The following is a 23349-nucleotide window of genomic DNA, read 5'->3' as shown; positions in this document are numbered from 1 at the left end:
CTGGAGCAATTCACTTTTACATCACCTACATTGAAAACTCGTTTATTTAGAACAGTTTTTGCGTGTGTTTAGTTTGTTGTGCTCTCCCCGCATCTCCGATTAGCACGGTTGGCTACGTACCGATGCGAAAGAAGTTCAATGTACAGGACGGCACATACACGACTGTTTTGAGACGCTTTACAAGCATAGTATACAGACGCTGATAACACCACAAACCCGCCGCAGTCAGCCGGGACTCGACTGGCAAAGTGAGATCCCGTCTCGACTGGAGGAGGGAGGCTCGCTACAGTCCCGCTAGCACCGGGCGTCTTGAGACGCGGCTGCCCGGCACCCACGTGTTGAGACCCACGTGTTGAGACCCACGGCGTGTTTCCCCGCCTCACTGAAGGCGAGACACCTCGCAGCCCCATCAAAGCTGCGGCTCGGGGGGGAGGCTGTAAAACGCAGCGAGCAGTTGCGCTTGTGCGCAATAATTGCCGCTCAGCTGCCCGCGGAGACGCGGCAGGTGGAGGAGGAGAGGCGTGGAGCGCCACTGGCCCGAGACTCGCGGTGCTCGCAGCCTCCGTGCGAGCTGCTGCTGCTGCCCGCTGTGACGCGCGCGTGTGTCACTACACGTGTGTGTGTCACTACACATGTGTGTGTGTGTCACTACACGTGTGTGTGTCACTACACGTGTGTGTGTGTGTGTGTCACTACACGTGGGTGTGTGTGTCACTACACGTGTGTGTGTGTGTGTGTGTCACTGCACGTGTGTGTGTGTCACTACACGTGTGTATGTGTGTGTCACTGCACGTGTGTGCGTGTGTGTCACTACACGTGTGTGTGTGTCACTACACGTGTGCGTGTGTCACTACACGTGTGTGTGAGTGTGTCACTACACGTGTGTGTTTCACTACACGTGTGTGTGTCACTACACGTGTGCGTGTGTCACTACACGTGTGTGAGTCAAGATCGGCCTCTATGGAGGAGGCTCGTGAAGGAGGCTACTGGGGGCAGTTGGAGGCAGTCGCCTTCCAGCAACAACGGAGGGCAGAGGAGCGACGTTCACAACAACGAGCGGAGCGCCGGGCGGTTAAAACGTAGAAAGTTGGCATAGTAGGGTTCACAGGTGGTGCATCGGCCACTCGTCTCAATCAGCCAACACATGGCACCTGGGTCTGTCGTCTGACCTGCCGAACGGGCGTTCGACACTTCACGTGGCCTGAACGTGCACATAGCCTGGCACAAGCGCCGTGGTGACGTCACCGCCACTTACTGGCGAATGGCGGTTGTTGTTGTGTGTGCGTGACTACACATGTGTGTGTAGATACGTGGGGCTACACTTTGTTGTTGTGATTTCATGCACTTGCAGTAAGGATAGAGATTTACTGAGAAGTTCTGAATTCCGTTGACCCACCTTGGACTTTCCTCGACGTGCTCGTTACAGCAGGGAGAGTCTTTGGGTCTCTGAGTCTATGGATATCTGTGTGAGTCTATGGGTCTCTGTCTGAGTCTACACGTGCTATCAGTTACCCGATAAATTATCGCATCACCACAAGAACAACGAGAATGATGACGTGTCACATTGTGTGTGTTTTTTCTACTTCATTGGGCTGTGTGCATGTGTGAGTACGTGTGTGTGCATGTGAATGCATATGCGCACGGGTCCACGTGTGTGCGTTAGGGGGTGTGTACGTGCGTATGTGCGCACGCGTGTGTGATGTTGAGGAGCGGTGGTGTAACGGTTAGCGCGCCGCGCTACGAACCTGGCGAACCGAGTTCGATTCCTGCTCACGGCCAACACCAGTGATGATTATCTGAGCCTGTTCCGGGCCTCCCCTAGGTCGACCAAATGAGTACCTGGTGCGGTGTGTAAAAGCATCGCCACTGGGAAGACAAAGACGGTCGGGCGTGGTGCTGGCCACCCACTCATGTACCGTGCCGGCCTTCATAGGGTGCTACTCGCTAACAGCACTTGCCCCAACAGTCTGTTAGGGCTACACGGGGGATCTTTGTCTTTGATGTTGGGCGCGGCGCGGATGGTGTTTTTGTCCGATGGCATATGTCGGGTTAACGCGGCGGGGGGCACTCCCGCGGGGTGGGGGGTGTGTGGGGGTGGAGGGTGGGGGGGGTAATGACCGCGTGCGTGCAGGGAGGGGCAGGGGGCGAACACAGCAGCAGCAGCCCCGTGCAGCGCGTGGTGCGAGCAGCCGGAGCGTGCTGCTGCTGCTGTGCAGGGCTCGCACACACACACACGTGTACACACACACACGTGTACACACACACGCGAGTGTATACACACACGCGAGTGTATACACACACACGTGTACACACACGCGCGTGAACACAAAGATCTCCCGTATAGCCTTTAACAGACTGTTGGGGCAAGTGCTGTTAACGATCACCTATAAAGGCCGGCACGGGACACAAAAGGGGGTGGCTGGCCAGCACCACGCCTGGTCGCCTTTGTCTCCCCAGTGGCGATGTTTACACATCACACCAGGCACTGTATTCACTTGAGGCTGAGTCTACGTACAGGAGGCTCAAAGACGGTTCAGATAATCGTCACCGATGTCAGCTGTCGTCTGTGACACACATCTGTAAAGAAAGGAGCTGTATAGCTCATCGAATTCCTCCAGTAAGGATAAATATTCTGATTCTGAACTCGGGTCGCCGGGTTCGTAGCGCAGCGGGGTCAAGCGCTACATTCTCACCATCACCACCTTCACCACCGTCACCACCATCAACCACCATGATCACCATCACCACCATCACCACCGTCACCACCATCAACCACCGTGATCACCATCACCACCGTCACCACCATCAACCACCGTGATCACCATCACCACCGTCACCACCATCAACCACTGTGATCACCACCGTCACCACCGTCACCACCATCAACCACCGCCACTCGGCCATCAGGGAGCTCGCTGCCTGTTCGCAAGCAGCGGACTCTGCCTCGCGTCGTGTCCGCTGTGAACCCGGCAGTCGCTGCAGCCTCCGTCTCGCATGGCGGAGGAGTGCAACGACCCCAACGTGGGCCGGGGCGCACCGCGGCCTCGTCTCCACCACCGCGGCCTCGTCTCCACCACCGCGGGAGGTCCCCGAGGGCACGGGAGGGCTCCACGCTCGCTCTGCTCTGAAGGCGGCAGCCAGCAGCAGCTGGATTCACAACCCGAGGGACGGGGATTTGTAGTTGCTGCTCAGTTCACGTCCATAGGGAAGAGAGAGTCCGAGCACGCCAGGACTCGACAGCTAAGCAGAGTTAAGCCTGGTGGGTACTCGGATGGGTGACCACCACCACCACCAGGGCTTGCCGGGTGTTGTAGGCGTGGAGCTGCGAGGTGGGTAGGAGAATGGCAGTGCTGATAATCTCCACCTCGCTTGCCCGGAGGGATTTCTCCGCGTTCTCTGTCTCAGAAGAGAACCGAATCCCAACTCCCGCTCATGGCATTGGCGAAACTCCTCGATGTGACAGCACCCTCCCCAAGAACGATCTTCACACTGCGTGAGGCTGCTGCTGCTGCTTTGACCAAGCCTGCTCCTATCTCCACGTGTCACACCTTGTGTGGCTGTGTGTGTCTATGTGTATAGGTGCTCCCTAACAGCACTTACCCCAACAGTATGTTAAGGCTATACAGGAGATATTTGTCTTTGTGTCTGCGTGATAAATGGATAGCCCCATGCGCGACAACCCCGGACACCCGAGTTCGATTATCTGAACCGGTTCTGGGCATCCCGTAGGCCGACTCAGCCTCAAATGAATACTTGGTATACGGTGTATAAACATCGGCACTCGGGAGACAAAAGCGGCCGAGTCGTGGTGCTGGCCACCCACCCCTTCGTGTGCCGTGCCCAACTTCATATGCGTTACCCGATAACAGAAACTTGCCCCAAAAGTATTCAAAATAATATACGGGGAATAGTTGTTGTTGTATATGTAGCGGTATGTGTTGTGTAAACATCGCGGATAAGATTATATCTGTGGGAGTATCTATGTTTATGTACACGCGTGTTTGTGTGTAGGCACATGCAGGTATTCGCGTATGCATATGTGTATGTCGGTCTTACATGGGGGAGATGTGCGTGGCTGTCCGCACACGTGTGTGTGTGTACGGGGGTGGGGGACAGCCCTGGCGCGTGTACACACACACACACGGCGTCTGTCTGTGTGTGTGTACGTGTGTGTGGTGTAAATCCCTGGCGCGTGTACACACACACGCACACGGCGTCTGTGTGTGTGTACGTGTGGGGTGTAAATCCCTGGCGCGTGTACACACACACACACGCGGTGTGTGTCTGTGTGTGTGTACGTGTGGGGTGTAAATCCCTGGCGCGTGTACACACACACACACACGGCGTCTGTCTGTGTGTGTGTACGTGTGGGGTGTAAATCCCTGGCGCGTGTACACAGACACACACGGCGTCTGTCTGTGTGTGTGTACGTGTGGGGTGTAAATCCCTGGCGCGTGTACACACACACGCACACGCGGTGTGTGTCTGTGTGTGTGTACGTGTGGGGTGTAAATCCCTGGCGCGTGTACACACACACACACACGGCGTCTGTCTGTGTGTGTGTACGTGTGGGGTGTAAATCCCTGGCGCGTGTACACAGACACACACGGCGTCTGTCTGTGTGTGTGTACGTGTGGGATGTAAATCCCTGGCGCGTGTACACACGCACACGCGGTGTGTGTCTGTGTGTGTGTGTACGTGTGGGGTGTAAATCCCTGGCGCGTGTACACACACACACACACGGCGTCTGTCTGTGTGTGTGTACGTGTGGGGTGTAAATCCCTGGCGCGTGTACACACGCACACGCGGTGTGTGTCTGTGTGTGTGGACACGCTCCGCGAGTCGTGTTCACAAACAAACGCATTGCTTGGTGATACCACATTGGCGGCGGTGTAACAACAGACGCATTGACAAGGGTCATTGGCCGAAACGTCGTCTATAACACACGTGCTTCATTCTCAGGCCCACGGGTGTTGCCGACGATCGTGCCGAGGCTGTGGTCGCGCTCCGTGTAGGTTCGTTTGGTGAGCGTGCGATTTGACCGGCCTCTTGCGAGTGATGACCCCCCCGCCCTCCCTCCCCCTGCTTTTTAACGTCCACGTTAAAACACACGCCACGCTTTGGTATTTCCCCGCAGAAATTAGCGGCCAGCTGTGGGAATCCGAGCGTCGGCTCCGTGCAAACTCCTACTCCTCCTCATCCCCCGCGACCACGGAGGGCGGCGAGTCGGGCTCCCCGTGTGCGTACGTGCCGTGCCGCCCTTCATAGGGGCTCGCTAACCGCACTTGCCCCTACAGTCTGTTACGGGAGATCTTTGTCTTTGTATCTAGGAGCGGTGGTGTAGCGGTTTGGGCGCTGCTCTACGAACCCGGCGAACCGAGTTTGATTCCAGCTCACGGACAACACCCGTGACGATTATCTGAACCGGTCATGGGCCTCTCCTAGGTCGACTCAGCCTCAAATCAGTGCCTTCTGCGGTGTGTAAACATCGTCACTAGGGAGACAAAGGCGGCCGGGCGTGGTACTGGCCATCCATCCGCTCGTGTACCGTGCCGCCCTTCATAGATGCTCGCGATCAGCCCTTGCCCCAAACGGTCTGCGTGGGCTACACGGGGATCTTTGCCTGTGTGTGTGTGATCGCACGAGGGTGTATCTACACGTGTGTGTGTATGTGTGTATCTACACGTGTGTGTGTATGTGTGTATCTACACGTGTGTGTGTGTGTATGTGTGTATCTACACGTGTGTCTTTGTGTGTTTGTATCTAGGAAGCCACTGACTGGAGCTATGTACTTTCAAATCTAGATTGAAACATCATTCCTTTAGTTTGTTGCTCTTCTCCCGCACCTCCGATTAGCACGGTTGGCTACGTACGGTGCGAAAGAAGTTCAACATACATACGTGTCTGTACATGTATCTTTACGTGTGTATGTGTATTTGTATATACTCGTGTGTGTATCTACACATGTATGTATGTGTGGCTACATGTGTGTGTATGTATCTACACGTGTGTGTATGTATGTGTCTACATGTGTGTGTATCTACACGTGTGTATGTGTATATACATGTGTATGTGTGTTGATATATGGGTGTGTGTCTACGAAACCTGCTACCTGGCGCTCGCTTCCCCGCCGCCACGGCTAACATCAGTGGCAATCAAAACGTGCGCTCCACCCTCTCCGCGTGTCTCTCTGGGGCCGTGCGCACCGCAGCGCTGCCGACACTGAGCCGGTTGGGCGCAGGGATGCAGAGGCCACCCGCTCCGACGCCCTTCGGCCTTCATAGGTGCTCACTAACACCAGTCCCCCCCCCCCATCTGTGGGGGGTGTGGGGGGTAGGGTGGGGGTGTGGGGGTAGGGGTGGGGTGGGGGCTGTGCCCGCTGCCACGTGCCGGCTGCGCGTCGCTTGCGTCCGACCCCCACCGCCACGCGGCCTCTGCGTTGGCGCCGAGTGTTAGAATTTACGCGCTTATTAAATTAACGACGTTTCGCTCCTTTTGCTGCTGTTGTTGTAGTAACTTAGCGCTCGCTTGCGAACAAATGGCGACCCGGGTGCGAAGGGGGTGACACCTCCCCCGCCCCCAGCGACGCGTGCCCCGCGCGTCAATAAATCTCGCGCCTTCACGACGCGCGCGCGCGCGGAACGACGCGGTCTCGGCAGGGGCACGTGGAATGCCCCCCCCACCCCAGCGCCACTGAACACCGCCCAATGTAGGCTTGAGACACCGTGTCTCCCCTCACTGTACACACACGCAGTGCCCGCTCCGCAGACGGCGTCTGCACGGAGCCCGCTCACCCATCTCGGGTTCTGTTCAAGTGAAATGCCGCCGGTGCAAGTTGCTCCAGAGGGCCCCAAGACGGGCACAAGATGAGTTGTAAGCATCGCCACCATCAGCCACGGTTGGTCAAGGTGCTGAAGTGTCCGAAACAACACACACAGCTTCGTGCCCACGCGGGTGTCAGCCACACGAGTGTATGCAGGGGTCTTAATTGCCTGCTCATCACATCATTACCTCCAGCCGGGGTCGATAAAAATGATGAGGAAATCAACAGTTTGTTGTCCTATGGATACACCGGCGTCCGCCATGGGAATGTGGAATACCCATCACTGGCTCAGGGCTCTAAACGGAACATGCGCACCGCCTCGGTGATTATTTGAGCTGAAAATCACGCGCGCGTTCTGTGAAGCTCCCGGCTGAGGACGCAACGCCTCGGCTCGCCAGTCCCGCGACAGACTCTGCGCGGGGGCTGTCGGTGCCAAGTTCCACCTCGAGTCCGGAATTCCCGTCCCGCCTGGAAGGATTTAAATTTTGTTCCCGGCGGGCGAGCTCCACTGAGAAGACGACGACGAACGGAGCGCTGTCTGACGCACGAGCGCAGTCGCGGCGCCGTGCGAGATTCCCAAAGGGAGTCGTCGTTTCTCGGTGAAGCGGAATCCCACATTGCAGTGGAGTGCATTTGCGGGTCCGGAGGCACGGGGCTCGCGTGTCCGGGGGTCACCCACACGGGGCCCGGCTCGCCACGCGTGCCGCGTGCCGCCCGCGCCTTCCCTCCCTCCTCCGTGTTTATTTACAAAACAAACTCGGGAGCGATGCAGGCGGAATGCAGGGAGAGCCTCGCGCACGCTGGGCTCGAGCCACGGGGCTCCTCTTTTCCTGGAGCGACGTTTGCATCCCCCAAAGGGGTCTCGCCTTCTGTCACCCGCCCTGCCCCCACCCCGCACGCAGCCCCTCCCCCCGCCCCCTCATCTACATCGCGCATCCATTATCCTCGCCACACGGCGCGAGCCTCCCTCCTCCCACCCCACCCACACCTCCCCCACCTCGCTTCCTCCACCCCCCACCGAGATCCCCCCCACCCTCCCTGCCCCCCACGCGCCCTCCCTCCCCCTCCTCTCACCTGCCGGCCGGATGGTGCGGCCGGGGCACGTGGCCGCCGACAATCCCCCCCTCCTCGCACCCCCCCCTCGCGCCGCACGCAGAGCTCCCTGGGCAGGAGCCGCGAGGTGGCGGTGACGTCACCACGGTGCTTGCGCCAGGCTGGGTGCGCCTCGAGGTCGCGTGAAGTGTGGGGAAGCTCTCTGCTAGCAGGTGCCAAGTGGTTGGCTGACTGAGGTGACTGGCAGATGCACCGAATTTGCTCCCCACTGAGCCAACTCACTGCGCCTTATCCGCCCGGCGCTCTGAGTGTTGTTGTGAGCGTCGCTCCTCTGGCCTCCGCTGTTGTCGGAGGGCGACTGCCTCCAACTGCCCAGTAGCAGCAACGTCCTTCACGAGCCTCCTCCACAGGGGCCGATCTTGACCCCGCTGTTACCAGTCATCGACAAGTCCACTCAGCTCCACATCCCCTTGTACCACATCACACACAAGCGCATATACGCGGGGCTTCACTCAGTCTCGATATACACACGCACGTGTCTGTAGCCCAGCAGCATCTTGGCTTTGCGGACCAACATCGTCAAGTCGCATTTTGTTCAAGCACGAAACTCTTAGAGAGGTTTCGACATGTCGGGGATTCATCAGCAGTCAGGCTTGGTAAACGAATGCCACCGGATTGCCAGATGTTATTGGCAACATCACTCCGTGTAACCTCTGGGGTCCCGTGCATGCGCGGCAGGCTCCCTCTTCTCCAGCGAGGCAGCTGCAAGCGTTCCCGTGTTACTCTGTGCACGGCAAGATAGCGCACTCGGCTATGAACCCGGCCACCCGAGTTCGATTCCCATCCACGGCTAACATCAATAATCCAGGCTGTCGTGCTTCATCCCTCACCAATCGCCACTGACCGAGTTGGTGAAGTATGGTCATACAACCCTCCCCCCCCCCCTCAGATCGAAACGGCGTGAGGAGGCCTTCATCCAGCAGCGATCGTCAGAAGCTGCGCAACACAGACGCCGATCCCGCGTGGGAGCTGGGCCGCCGCGGAAGCGAGATGTTAACTCCCTCGCCCGGTATACATGAGGTTCGTGAGCTCAGTCACAACCCCGACGGCGCCTCGGGTCATCAGCCACGGACGAGGGGCCTCGCCAGCCACACTCTGGGGCTGCGCTCTCGCCGTCGGGGAGGTCGTCTCTGTCGCAGCCCCAGTCGCGAGCGGCGTGCGCGCGTGGAGGCCGTCACGGGGTTTGCTGGGCGGTGGGGCCACCTTCATATCCCCCCCAGCCCTCAACAAGCTGCCTCTCCCCCATCTCGCAATCGTCAACAAGAAAAGTGCGAGCTGCTGCTGCTGTAATTTCCTGCCGCACCTGCAATATCGGACACGGGTTGATTCATGCACGTGGCATGAATCCAGCTTTGTACGCCTACCGATGAACTCACCCGTGTTCCGTTGCGTAGCTCAGTTCACGTGCCAACCAATTCGGTCCATTATCCTGTACTTAGCCAGGTGAGGTGCCCATTCAGGTTCGCTTCTACTCGGTTAGACACGGGTGTCTGCAAGTATATAGGGGCAGTTGCAATGACAACGCTACGTTTGTCCGGATTTATATTTGCTTCGTTGCTGTTACTTTCTTTTATTTGTTTATAATGTCGTCATCTTGGTGACCCAGGGGTCACCCTTGCAAAAGAGACTCGATCCTGGTCCCTTGAGGTCTCTCAGCCTGTTCAACAAAACCAGCACGAGCTTGCATCTCTTCCTGCTGCAGCGCATGCCGCATGGACTGGCGCCGTGCACAGCGTCATCATCTGTGTTGCTGCGTGTTCACTGGGTGTGATAGTCGTCGTGTACGTTCAAAGGGGCACACTGCACGTTATAGATAAAAGATGTTGTGTGTATAGGTGTCTCGCCTGTGTGTTGTGTGTGTTTCGCGTGTGTGTGTGTTGTGTGTGTTATTTGTGTGTGTTGTGTGGTGTGTGTGTGTTGTGTGTGTGGGTGTGGTGTGTGTGTTATGTGTGTTGTGTGTGCTGTGTGTATGTTGTGTGTGTGTTGTGTGTATGTTGGGTGTGGGTGTGCTGTGTGTATTGTTTGTGTGTGTGTTTTGTGTGTATTGTGTGTGCTGTGTGTGTGTTGTGTGTATGTTGGGTGTGGTGTGTGTGTTGTGTGTGCTGTGTGTATGTTGTATGCATTGTTTGTGTGTGGTGTGTGTGCGGTGTGTGTGTTGTGTGTGTTGTGTGTGCTGTGTGTATGTTGTTTGTGTGTGGTGTGTGTGTGTTGTGTGTGTGTGTTGTGTGTGCTGTGTGTATGTTGTGTGTGTTGTTTGTGTGTGGTGTGTGTGTGTTGTGTGTTGTGTGTGTGTTGTGTGTTATGTGTGTGTGTTGTGTGTTATGTGTGTGTGTTGTGTGTGAGTGCTGTGTGTGCTGTGTGTGCTGTGTGTATGTTGTGTGTGTGTGTTGTGTGTGTTATGTGTATGTTGCGTGTGTATTGTTTGTGTGTGTATTGTTTGTGTGTGTTGTGTGTGCCCCGGTTGTGGGTGGAGGAGTGTCTCGACACCCATTGTGTAAAGTGCCGTTAAAGCTGAACTCAACTATTTTATTTTACCCGGTAAGGCCCACTGAGAAATTTCGAAATTCGCATCCCGCACGTCACCAATGTTTCCAAACCCTGGACACCCTTGTTCCATCCCAAGGAAATACGTACTTTGTTGAACTTCTTTGGCACCGTCCGTAGGCAACCGTGCTAATCAGATGTGCGGCGGAAGGACAATAAACTAAACACAGAACAAGCAGTTATAAATAAATTAGTTTACATTGCGAGTAATGTTCAATTGTGGGATTGATTAAAGTTGACCGACACCAACTCCAACAGCCTGCTCTTGCAAGCGTCACAGGACCCCTGCCGATGGCCCTGCAGAATCTGACGGGAGCCTGTGGCTGAGAGCCGCGCGCTGTGTCAAGAGCAAGGGTGACAACCACGAGCCACTCCATTGAGCCTAGGCCCTACACGCACGCGCACATTCGTGTGGCTCCGCGAGTAGAGCGGTGTAGGGCAAACTGCATGGTTAATGCAGCGCGATTACCAATTGGGTGTGACCGGTAGTGCAACGAGTAATAGCGCAGTGCGATGCGAACTCGGTGATCTGAGTTTGATTCCTGGCTGCGGCTCGCATTAGTGGCACCGGCCTTGGGCATCCACTTCGCCAAACCTCGACTGACACGCGTGGTGAAGTACGGTCGAGCAACTCCCATGACTGACGTGGAGTGGGGGCCTTCATCCAGCTTTGGAGCTGTGGATTGACAAAGGATGGTGATGACAGAGGGGTGCTTGGGACCCGTCCAGATATCGCTCGCCACTTTTGTAAACCGTGTCCAGTAATCGACCTCGGGTCGCTGGGTTCGTAGTGCAGCGAGGTCAACACAGCGCCCACCACACCCACGACTCCAACGCGATACCCTCAAGTCAGAGTGATGTCCAGCTCACGTGAGCGTCGAGGTCGGTGCTCATCTCCCGTTCACAGCCCCGAGCCAGTGGCGGATATTCCACATTCCTATGGCAGGCATGAGCATCCTATTGACGGGGGAGGGGACATTCCTTTAACCGCAGCTACCGTCGCAAAGCTTGCACATTCCTGGAGCGGAGGAGATCGAGGAGAGCTTCCATTGGACGGCGGCAGCCTTGTGGGGACCAACGACCCCTTGCGTCGTGCAGACAGACTCATCACTGCGCTGGGCGGCACCTGCAGCTCCCAGGCTGCTGCAAGACGATGACGCCTCCGTGATAGTCACTCGGCCGCGGTCGTTAAGAGGCGTCCTCCTTCCAGCCCGGGAGGTGGAAGCGCGCCTCCACAGATCTCCCTCTTCCAAGAGGGACGAGGTGTGAACGTCGGCACGACGCCCGATCTGTGGCTAATGGCGCTCCCTCTTTAGCGAAACGTTCAGAGATCAAAAGCGCAGACTTCCCCCACCCCGTCTGGGGAAGCCCGGAGCACTGTCGGCCCCCTCGCTCACGGCACGTTGTGAATTGTCACGCGTCCTTGCGCATGCGACTCGGAGCTCTTTGTCTCGGCCAACCGAACGCGGCCCGGCTCAGCCATGAGGCGCTCGGTTGATTCCAAAGTCTCGCGCGAGCGGCTCGGCCGTCGCCTCGTCTCGGCTCATGGGAATCACGAGCGCGCCTCTGGGAGCGCGCTCAGAGCCGGCTCAAGTTGAGCGTGGCTCTGGACCGTGGCTCACATGAACCGAGCCGTGACCGAGAATATGGGCTACAGCGCCTCTGCTCGACATAGTATGAAATTTTCATACTGACCACCAGTGACACTTATTTCGTTATATCCTCTTTTCGATGCGTACGACTTCCACCTCATCCAACATTGCGCTGTGATTGGTGCGTGGCTCCGTTTTGCGATTCCTTTAGTTTGCCGTCATCATTTCCTGACCTTTGATTTACTCGAAAAATTCCATCACTCTGTGAGCCGGGACTATGTCAATTGTTCGTTGCATTGATTTTTTTTCTTGAAGCAGAACTGGGAGAGTGTAGTTTCATTAGCAGTTTTTTTCTTAAAGAAATGCACGTGGAAGTTTAGTTCGTATTAAAATTTGAACCGTAATACTATCAGAGATTCGGCTACTGTTTAGCTCGGTATGTCACGGGGCCCTCACTGCACACTTCTCTCGGGAAGCCAGTTGCCAGAGTGGTTCCCATTCACAGCCCTGAGCCAGTGGTGGGAATTCCGCATTCTTATGGCGTGAGCGAGTCCATTCAGAGGAGAACTTCTGTTGATTCCCCCACAAAGTGATACGCGTTGTGTCAACCCCAGAGAGATGATTGGGCTAAGTCGATCCCCTTTCAGGATTGTAACTCGCAACCTTCGGATTTGCGAGCGGCTCGCTCGACCGCTTCGCCACCCCACTCCGGCACGATCCCACGGAAGTCGGAGCTCAACTCGACGCGCGTTGGCTCAGAGGTGATCGTGAGAACCACGAAGCTCGTCGACCACCGAACAGCAACATCACAAAGCAACATCACAAAGCAACATCACAAAGCAACATCACAAATCAACATCACAAATCAACATCACACGGACAAATCCGCGTGCGGGGCGGCGTGGGTGGCGCACAGCAACATGAGCGGGGCGTGTGCGAGCAGTAAAAGGCGTTCTTCGTAATCAGCAGCCACTTTCAATCCACTGCTGGATGAAGGCCTTCCCAAGGCTCCCGCCGCTCTCACGATCCGGTGATGCAACAATCCACCCGACCTGCGCACAAGTTGATTTGACCGCTCCATCTCCGCAGTACGACGTATAACTTCATTACACCTTCATTAGATTACACGCGAGAGAGAGTGAGGCGCTGCGCTGCTCATCGCATTCATGAGACTGTGGTTCGTTGCACTTGCACGTGAAACCGAGCCGCTGGTAAGAGAGGAGGGTCCTGCCGCTCGCGTTCCGGTGAAGCGACAGCTGACGGCGGCTCAATTGGGGTCCGGACTCCGGCAGTGTCTCCGTTTGTCACGCCCGCAAGTGCAGCCGCCGTCACGGCGATGTCACGGTCCCCGCTCGGCACGCGGCCACCCAGAGACGACCCCCTCCCGTGACCCCCCGAGATCGTCACCGGGCCTCGTTCATGGCCACAGGTTTTTTTGCGTCATTCACTCCCGCGTTTCCCGTCACTGCTTTCACTGCCTTTTATTTGGGGCACATTTGTTTACTTCGATATTTAGCTGTTGTTTATTTATTTATTTCATGAATATATATATTACTTCTCATACCAGAGGCGTCTGTGTAAAAATGTAGTGTAATGAATGTGTTTCAGACTACGGCTCACACCTGCCTGCTAAAACCCTCAAAGCATTTTAACATTCTCTGCCAACTGCGGGAGTTCACTAATTGCTCAGCTGTAGAGACGTAAATGAATGGCTCCAGGGAAGTCGGGCCGAGTGAAGAATGGCGGAGGTTCGGATGGAGGGCCGCAGACCAAACCCGGACACATTTCTCGGTGGTTGCAGATCGCCCTACAAATAGAACCCTGCTGCCATCCGCACAACGGATGCCAGTTGCCAGACTGTCCGGGTCCAACGTGCACAGGTGGCAACCCGAGGTGATTGGGTGGCTCAATTGGTCGATGCAGAGCGTTAACCGCGAATGCAAACGTTTCACCTTATTGCCGTTGTCCCTCTGGCCAACGCGATTGGCATTTCGCTATGTGGGAGCCACAGGCCAACACCACGGTCTTGCTAAGGTTATACACTGATGGCTTCCTACCCACAATGTGCGCACAGACCGCATTGCACAATAACTCACGGTCAAAATACGACATCCATAGGCGGAGTTTCTCTTCTATATTTGGGAGGGTGGGGGGGTTCGCTTTGTCCCTCACATTTGGAATCACCGGAATCATATAATTACTTTCTTAGGTGTTTCATCTTAACGGTAAACTACTGAAAATAAATTAATGAAGGTGTCCAGTTTGGGGAGGTCATTGCCCCCCCCCCGCCCCCCAAATTCCGCCCATGGTGACAGCTCCCGTCTTGTATGGAGCCTGCAGCGCGAGTGAGACGCTCGCGGGGAGCTGGACAAGGCCCTCTGACGTCACCGCTGGCTCACTCCTCAACGTGCACCCACTGGCACGAATGGCCGTGCAATGGATGAACGCAAATTTAATGTATTGTTTTAAATCCCATGGTGTGACATTATAAATATTGTCTTCCTATGACTAAGTCGCCAGGAATGCGTCTGGTCAGATCTCAGCAGCTAAGCAGGTTCGAGCCTGGGTAGTGCTTGGATGGGCGACCACCATGCATAACAGGTGCTGTAGGATGCTGTGGGGCTAGGCTCTCAGCAGATGGCAGTGCTGACAACTCCATTGTTGTGCTGTACTATGCTCCGTCGTCGATGCGCCCACCATCACTAACATAGAAGAACAACTGTTGATCACTAACATGATGGTGGCGAAGTATTGTCGCATAACCCCGTCATGGGGATACCATCATCCATCAGAGCGTTAGGGGCCGTCCATAAATGACGTCACGCATCGAGGGGGGGAGGTCAGGCATTTGTGACGATGTGTGACGAGGGGGGGGGGGGAGTTGAGAAATGTGACGTCACATCAAAATGCGCAACTTTAAATCAATATAGACAACACGTTATACTTAATTAAATTGACTTTTTAGTACATGTTTTCTCCTACAACATCAGAGTGCAGCGCCACGTTAAATACGCACTACAATGACAATAGTTTAAAGCGATTTGAAGCATGTTTATTTGGGGGGGGGGGCAGAGCTTTGTGACATCATATTTGAGGGGGGTCTGACTTTTTGTGACGCCGTGTGACGAGGGGGGGGGGTCAAAAATCGTCCAAAATCGCGTGACGTCATATATGGACGGCCCCTTACCAAATGGGCTGTGCGAGTACAGAGAGTCTCTCTCGTACGCAGCGCCGCGATCTTCACTCTGTGCTGTGACGCCTACAGGGGGGATTGTCTCCTTATTGGTGACCAGAACCAACCTCTCGAGTCAAACACAGTGATACTCGCATTGCCAAATCCGCCTCTCTGTGCACGAGAGAGAGAGAGGTCTCCCGATGGGCATTGCACAGTCGGGGCTCGACACTGCATGTCAACAGTATCTGCATATATTTATATATTTCACCTCGTATTTCATAGCCAATTATATGAATATTTATTTTATATTGTCTATTGTGTCGTCATCGTGTAGTTGTCACCCCCCCCCCCCATAGCCTGTAACAGACTGTAGGGGCAAGTGCTGTTAGTGAGCACCTATAAAGGCCGGCACAGCACACGAGGGGGTGGGTGGCCAGCACCACGCCCGGCCGCCTTTGTCTCCCGAGTGACACGACGTTTACACATCCCAACAGGTACTCATTTGAGACTGAGTCGACCTAGGGGAGGAGGCGCAGCGCGCTCACCCCGCCGTGGCCGGCGGCCCCTGCAGGCGACGCGCTGCCAGGTAGCCCCGGCGTGCGGGAATTTGCGTCGCTCGTGCGGCCGGGGATCGATTTGTACCGAGAGACGCCGGTACCGGTGAACTTCACCGCAGTTTTCACTGCAGCGTCGTTCACGAGCCGGGCCGACTGAGCAATGCGTCCGGGTTTGGTGTCTCGTGGGAAAGGCGGCAAACATTACGGCGATTGTGACTTTAGACACGTGGTTTATTCTGCCAGAGACTTTATTTAACAACACTCACGCACCACTCAGAGCATACAGATTTCCCCTGCTTGAGTGCATTTGTGTTGGAGACAAACAGACCTACTGCAGCGTCATGTTTCCTCTACGTGATGGTGTGTACGATGCTCTCTACTATATAAAGGTCGTGCAATGATTAGCACATTGGTCAAGGAATCCAGAGGTCGCCGGGTGGATCTCCGGGCGCGGCAGTCGCAACAATGGGCAAGTTGCTTGAACCTCCCCACCACTGACCACCCAGCAAATAGACCGACTGCAGTCGTGTGTCGTGGGTGCCTCCACGTCTGGCCACCGTGGAAGAGTAGGCCAATTACTGTACCCTCCAGAGGGGTTCTCTAGAGCGGCCTCTAGCGGAGGCCCCCTTCCGCCAGCAGCGGCGTGAGCGAGCAAATGCGTTTCATAGCGGTACGAGGGGGTGGGGGTACGAGGGGGATGGGGGTACGAGGGGGGGGGGGGTAGGGGTACGAGGGGGTGGTGGTACGAGGGGGTGGGGGTACGAGGGGGTGGTGGTACGAGGGGGTTGGGGTACGAGGTGGTGGTGGATCGAGGGGGGTGGGGGTACGAGAGGGTGGGGGTACGAGGGGGTGGTGGTACGAGGGGGTGGGGGTACGAGGGGGGTGGGGGTACGAGGGGGTTGGGGTACGAGGTGGTGGTGGATCGAGGGGGGTGGGGGTACGAGAGGGTGGGGGTACGAGGGGGGTGGGGTACGAGAGGGTGGGGGTACGAGGGGGGTGGGGGTACGAGAGGGTGGGGGTACGAGGGAGTGGTGGTACGAGGGGGTGGGGGTACGAGGGGGTGGTGGTACGAGGGGGTGGGGGTACGAGGGGGGGGTGGTACGAGAGGGGTGGGGGTACGAGAGGGGTGGGGGTACGAGGGGGGTGGGGGTACGAGGGGGGTGGTACGAGAGGGGTGGGGGTACGAGAGGGGTGGGGGTACGAGGGGGTGGGGGTACGAGGGGGATGGGGGTACGAGGGGGGTGGCGGTACGAGAGGGGTGGGGGTACGAGAGGGGTGGGGGTACGAGGGGTGGGGGTACGAGGGGGGTGGTACGAGAGGGGTGGGGGTACGAGAGGGGTGGGGGTACGAGGGGGTGGGGGTACGAGGGGGATGGGGGTACGAGGGGGGTGGCGGTACGAGAGGGGTGGGGGTACGAGAGGGGTGGGGGTACGAGGGGGTGGGGGTACGAGGGGGTGGGGGTACGAGGGGGGTGGGGGTACGAGGGGGTGGTGGTACGAGAGGGGTGGGGGTACGAAGGGGTGGGGGTACGAGGGGGGTGGGGGTACGAGGGGGTGGGGGTACGAGGGGGTGGGAGTACGAGGGGGGTGGGGGTACGAGGGGATGGGGGTACGAGAGGGTGGGGGTACGAGGGGGTGGGGATACGAGGGGGGTGGGGGTACGAGGGGTGGGGGTACGATGGAGTGGGGGTACGAAGGGGGTGGGGGTACGAGGGGGTACGAGAGGGGTGGGGGTACGAGGGGGGTGGGGGTACGAGGGGGGTGGGGGTACGAGAGGGGTGGGGGTACGAGAGGGGTGGGGGTACGAGAGGGGTGGGGGTACGAGGGGGGTGGGGGTACGAGGGGGATGGCAGCTCCCAGCTGTGCCAGCGCAGCGCGTTGCCATTGCGTGTGTAGGTGATGTGGAGGTGGTGTGTATAGGTGGTGTGTGGGTGGTGTGGAGATGGTGTGTAGGTGGTGTGTGGGTGGTGTGTGGGTGGCGTGGAGGTGGTGTGTGGGTGGTGTGTGGGTGGTGTGTGGGTGGCGTGGAGATGGGGTGTAGGTGGTGTGTGGGTGGTGTGTGGGTGGTGTGTAGGTGATGTGGAGGTGGTGTGTAGGTGGTGTGTGGGTGGTGTGTGGGTGGTGTGTGGGTGGTGTGTAGGTGATGTGGAGGTGGTGTGTGGGTGGTGTGTGGGTGGTGTGTGGGTGGCGTGGAGGTGGTGTGTAGGTGGTGTGTAGGTGGTGTGTGGGTGGCATGGAGGTGGTTTGGAGGTGGTGTGTAGGTGGTGTGTAGGTGGTGTGTGGGTGGTGTGTAGGTGGTGTGTAGGTGGTGTGTAGGTGGTGTAGAGGTGGTGTGTAGGTGGTGTGGAGGTGGTGTGGAGGTGGTGTGTAGGTGGTGTGGAGGTGGTGTGGAGGTGGTGTGGAGGTGGTGTGTAGGTGGTGTGTGGGTGGTGTGTAGGTGGTGTGTAGGTGGTGTGGAGGTGGTGTGGAGGTGGTGTGTAGGTGGTGTGTGGGTGGTGTGGAGGTGGTGTGGAGGTGGTGTGGAGGTGGTGTGTGGTTTGTGTGTAGGTGGTGTGGAAGTGGCGTGGAGGTGGTGTTCGTGTCTGGAGGGGTGAGCATCAACCACAAGTAGAAATCCGTTCGCTGCTATTCACATTTACTAACACCCGGCCAGGGTGGCTTCAGCGGTGGAGCGAGCGGCTCGCAATCGGAAGTGTCCCCGAGTTCAACTCCTGGTTCGGGGGATGACTCCGCCGTCATCGCTCCGGAATGAAGCCTCGGTTGTCGATAAACCCCCGCGGTGAGCGGCGGAGCAGTGGTGAGCGCAGCGCGCTGTCGATTCCCGCTCACGACCAATAACGGTGGCGAATGTTTGAAGCGGTCATGGGCATCCCCTTTATTGACTCAGCCTAAAATAAGTGCAGTACCTGGTGTGGTGTGTGTGCAAACATCAGCACGGGGGAGACAAAGGCGGCCAAGCGTGGTGTCGGCCACTCACCTCCTCGTGTGCCGTGCCGGCCTTCATAGGCGCTGATACTCGCTAACGACACTTGCCCCAACAAGCTGCTCGAGGCTATACGTCGGGATCGTCGTCTGTATTTGTTTATCACTGTATAGACATACACAGCGATGTAATGCGCCGAAGTCAAAGGGCCATCGGCAAGACAAACACGGCGAGCGCTGCAGTCTGTGGGGGTGGGGGGGGATCAGCGGGGCCCGGCGTGAGCGTCGCCGCTGCGTGCCTCCCACGGGCCTGGGACGCAGATTTTCCGAGCACGGTGGGAGCCCGGGGGAGACCGGGCCGGGGTGGGGGGGGGGTACTGAGGGAGCTGCGCCCGCCAGCGTTTGCCTCGCCCCGTGGCAGGCTGGCACGGGGCGTTGGTGACAGAGGAACGGCTCTCGTTCACAATGGACAGGGACGCAAAGTGTGCGGCGAAGCGCGGTGGCGAGATGTTAACTACCTCGCCTGGTCTCAGGGGGTCGTGGGTCCACTGTGGCGAGATGTTAACTACCTCGCCTGGTCTCAGGGGGTCGGGAATCCACTGTGGAGAGATGTTAACTACCTCGCCTGGTCTCAGGGGATCGTGGGTCCACTGTGGCGAGATGTTAACTACCTCGCCTGGTCTCAGGGGGTTGTGGGTCCACTGTGGCGAGATGTTAACTACCTCGCCTGGTCTCAGGGGGTCGTGGGTCCACTGTGGAGAGATGTTAACTACCTCGCCTGGTCTCAGGGGGTCGTGGGTCCACTGTGGCGAGATGTTAACTACCTCGCCTGGTTTCGATCCCTGGTGCCTGCCGTGGTAATTAGAGTGTGCGTGCCTCTCTCCTCGTGGTGGCGTAGATTTTTCTCAGGATCCACCTCCGGTTTTTTCCTCCACATTTAGAATCAATGTCATGCGTTTAGAGTATTTGGCCGCGAGACGTTTCCACGCGATAAGCCAATCCGCTTGGGCTATCATTTGTGGCCAATTCGCTTCTGAAACAGAGCTAAATCGCTCAGTGGGTCTTACCTGGTAAAATAACCAAAATAGTTTGGAATTCATAAATGTAATGAATGGAATTGTTCATGTCCACTCCATGGCCTGTCATTATATTTAAACGCGGTATACTGTCGTTGATGTTGTAGTAAATATGGCTTTAGTTGGGTTAGATGCCTGACCGGGTGGTTGAGCGGTAGAGTGAGCGGCTCGCGATCGGAAGGTTGAGAGTTAAAATTATTATAATCCCTTGGAGGAAGCATGTGCTGAGCTGACTGACCAGAATGTTATGTAGCAATAATTGTTATTATAACGTTGAGCAGACTGCCCTGCCGACTGAGATCTCCTGGCCATGAACGTCTTTTGCTGTCCCACGCTATTATTAGTATTACTACTAGGAACCACAACAATAGTTCCACTACAAGCACCCGCCACTCTCGCTCTCTCACTCTCTCGGGGTAGACGTTTCTAATCGGGAATAGTGTGCATGACTTTAACGGTGATTTATGATTATGGTGATTAATGATGATGATTACGTATGATGATGATGATGATGATTACGTGTAATGATCGTCATGTACAATTATGTTGTTGATTATGTATCCTAATGATTATTATTGATGATTATTATTTACGATGGCGATGTATTACGGTGATGATGATGGTGATGGTCTTGCGGCCTCGCGACTCTCAGCGCAGGACGCACGCTCTGCACGAGAGATGCCGCTGCTACTGCCGCTGCTGCCACTGCTGTTGCCGCTGCTGTTGCCGCCGCTGCCACTGCTGCTGCCGCTGCTGTTGCCGCTGCTGCTGCACTGCTCGCGGTGAGAGAAGTGCAGCAGCAGCAGCAGGCTAAGTGCTCGCGTAAAACAGCAAAACATCACAACAATGGGCGCGCGTTAATCTCTTCCCGGGCTCTTTACCACCGAGTGTTATTATTTCAGGCAAGGGCCGTGCCCTTTTTAGCGAAGGGAGGGTTTGTACAAATAAACAGCCGCGAAATGCCCATCGTGGGGCACGGGGATGCAGCAGAGTGGCGAGCGGTAAACACGTGAGCAACATATGAACAATATAAATATAAACAAGCGGTGGCCATACGCCGCGACAGAGGGCGAGGAGCAGCGCTATGCTGCTGCCCGTTCGCACGGACACGCGGGGCGGGGGGTGGGGGTGGCGCTCGGGTAAATGTGCCATTATTTAGCCAGGTGGCAGCCTCCTTGGGTCGACATTTCGAAAAGGGACCACGGCGACCGTCTCCGTGAGGAATCATCGCCCGACCCGTGGGTGACTTTGGGACATTGGCGTTTGGTCATCACCGCCTCACAATGGCCTTTTCAACAACAACAAAACACAACACCACAAGGGCCTACAAACGGTGGGCGGTAGGAATTAAGCATTTTTTTAATCGAGCCTTTAACCTTCTTACACGGTGGGTTGTGAAATGAAAACGTTACGCGTGTCTGTTCTTTATCTCCATATCGAGTACAAATATGATCGTCTAAGTCCATCCTCAGCGGCGAATGACATCGGAACAGGTCCTGAAGGGGTGCCTCGGTTGGCAGGCGCCGTGTCCTGGGCGTTTGTGATCGGATTCCTGAAAATATTCTGTCCATGACCTGCGCCAATGTCGGAGTCCCGCTACTCGGCTAGCATCCCCCGGCTGCGCTGGGTCAGTGAAAGAAGAAACCCGCCACATATACACCGCGAGAGTGGTCACGCAGAATCACCGGGGGTTGTGAATATGAGTGTTGGCTCCATCCACGCGTATCAGCTGCTACAGGCTGTGGGACCAACCCACTGAGCGCGCCGCCAGGCCTGCAGCGAAGAGGCATTGCTTCCCCGCGCCTCTCCCGCGGGCCCCACGGTGGGGCCCAGCGCAGTCCGCAGGCAGCGCAACGCGCGGCACGGTCCCACGTCCACTCTCTCCCCTGCGTGCCTCTCTCCGTGTCTTTTATATGTCTCTCTGTGTATATTCGTGTCTCCGTGTCTCTGCGTGTGTCTCTATGTCCGTGTCACCGCAAAAGAGCGGTAGTGCAGCGGTTCGCCGCGCCGCGCTACGAACCCTGCGACCCGGTTCGATTCCCGCTCACGCCCAACACCAGTGCCGATTATCTAAACAGGTCCTGGGCCTCCCCTAGGTCGACTCAGCCTCAAATGAGTACCTAGTGCAGAGTGTGGAACACATCGCCATGAGGGAGACAAAGGCGATCGGGCGTGGTGCTGGCCACCCACCCCTTCATGTGCCGTGCCGGCCTTCATATAGGTGCTCGCAAACAGCACTTGCCCCAAAAGTTTGTCAAGGCTATACGGGGGGGGGGGGGGGGGGGGGGGCTTTGTCTTTGTCCCACCGTCTGTCTTTCTGTCTGCGCACAACCCATCCTACGCCACAAGCCAACGCCTGGACACGTGCATCATGAATTTAAGAATCCACATCAATCAACGAATCGATTCGCCGTTACGCCCTTATACCAAGGCAGCCTCGGCTGGGGTGGAAACCCAGACCCACCCAGTCCCCGGGCCCCATGGGGGTCATGATGACAATGACGACGATGAAGATGATGACGGATGCGATGAGCCCCGAGTTCTGTGAGACAAACCCCCAGTGAACTCCTCCCCCCCATTTCACCGACTGTCCATGGACAGGTTCGATTCATGTCACGTCTTGGTGATTCAAATAACACATTTAAAAAAACTCAGTTGTTAGACTTCACATTCAGAAACGTGCGTCTAGATCGTTTAGATTATACTGGTAGGAACGAAGTGGACCAGCCTACAATAGATTATATCGTCCGTCCGTTTGTCCGTCCGTCCGTCCGTGTAGCAACATCGCCCCCTACAGCAAACACTTGGCATGACCCTACAAAAACCTTTAGACTCAGTGACGCTTTCCTGGCTAAACAAGTGTAACATTCCCTTATAATTCCCTCAGATAGCTTTTAATTAAAATATTTAAATTAATGAGGCTTTCCTGGCTAAGCAAGTGTAACATTCCCTTATAATTCCCTGAGATAGCTTTTAATTAAAACTTTTAAATTAAAATTTAACTCACAGCGTCCTAAAGCCTACAGCTAGGCCTAAAGCCTAGAACTAGGCCTCAAACTCTCCCTTCGTATCGTACCCCCGCGTGTGTGCAAGGGAGTTAATGTTTAACAATGTTACATTCCCTGATGCTTTTAAATAGAAACATTTAAATTTAAAGCTTTTACATAAATAATAAAAACATTTAAATTAAAAATTAACTCACGGCGACCTAAAGCCTACAGCTAGGCCTAAAGCCTAGAACTAGGCCTCAAACTCTCCCTTCGTATCGTACCCCCGCGTGTGTGAAAGGGAGTTAATGTTTAACAATGTTACATTCCCTGATGTTTTTAAATAGAAACATTTACATGTAAAGCTTTTACATAAATAATTAAAACATTTAAATTAACAATTAACTCACAGCGGCCTAAAGCCTACAGCTTGGCCTAAAGCCTAGAACTAGGCCTCACACTCTCCCTTCGTATCGTCCGATTAGGTGTAGCAACATCGCCCCCTACTGCAAACACTTGGCAGGACCCTAGAAAAACCTTTAGACTCAGTGGGGCTTTCCT

Source organism: Lampetra planeri, chromosome 30, assembly GCF_965212315.1.
Source record: "Lampetra planeri chromosome 30, kcLamPlan1.2.h2, whole genome shotgun sequence".
Classification (NCBI taxonomy): Eukaryota; Metazoa; Chordata; class Hyperoartia; order Petromyzontiformes; family Petromyzontidae; genus Lampetra; species Lampetra planeri.
Note: the sequence above shows the minus strand (reverse complement) of the source record.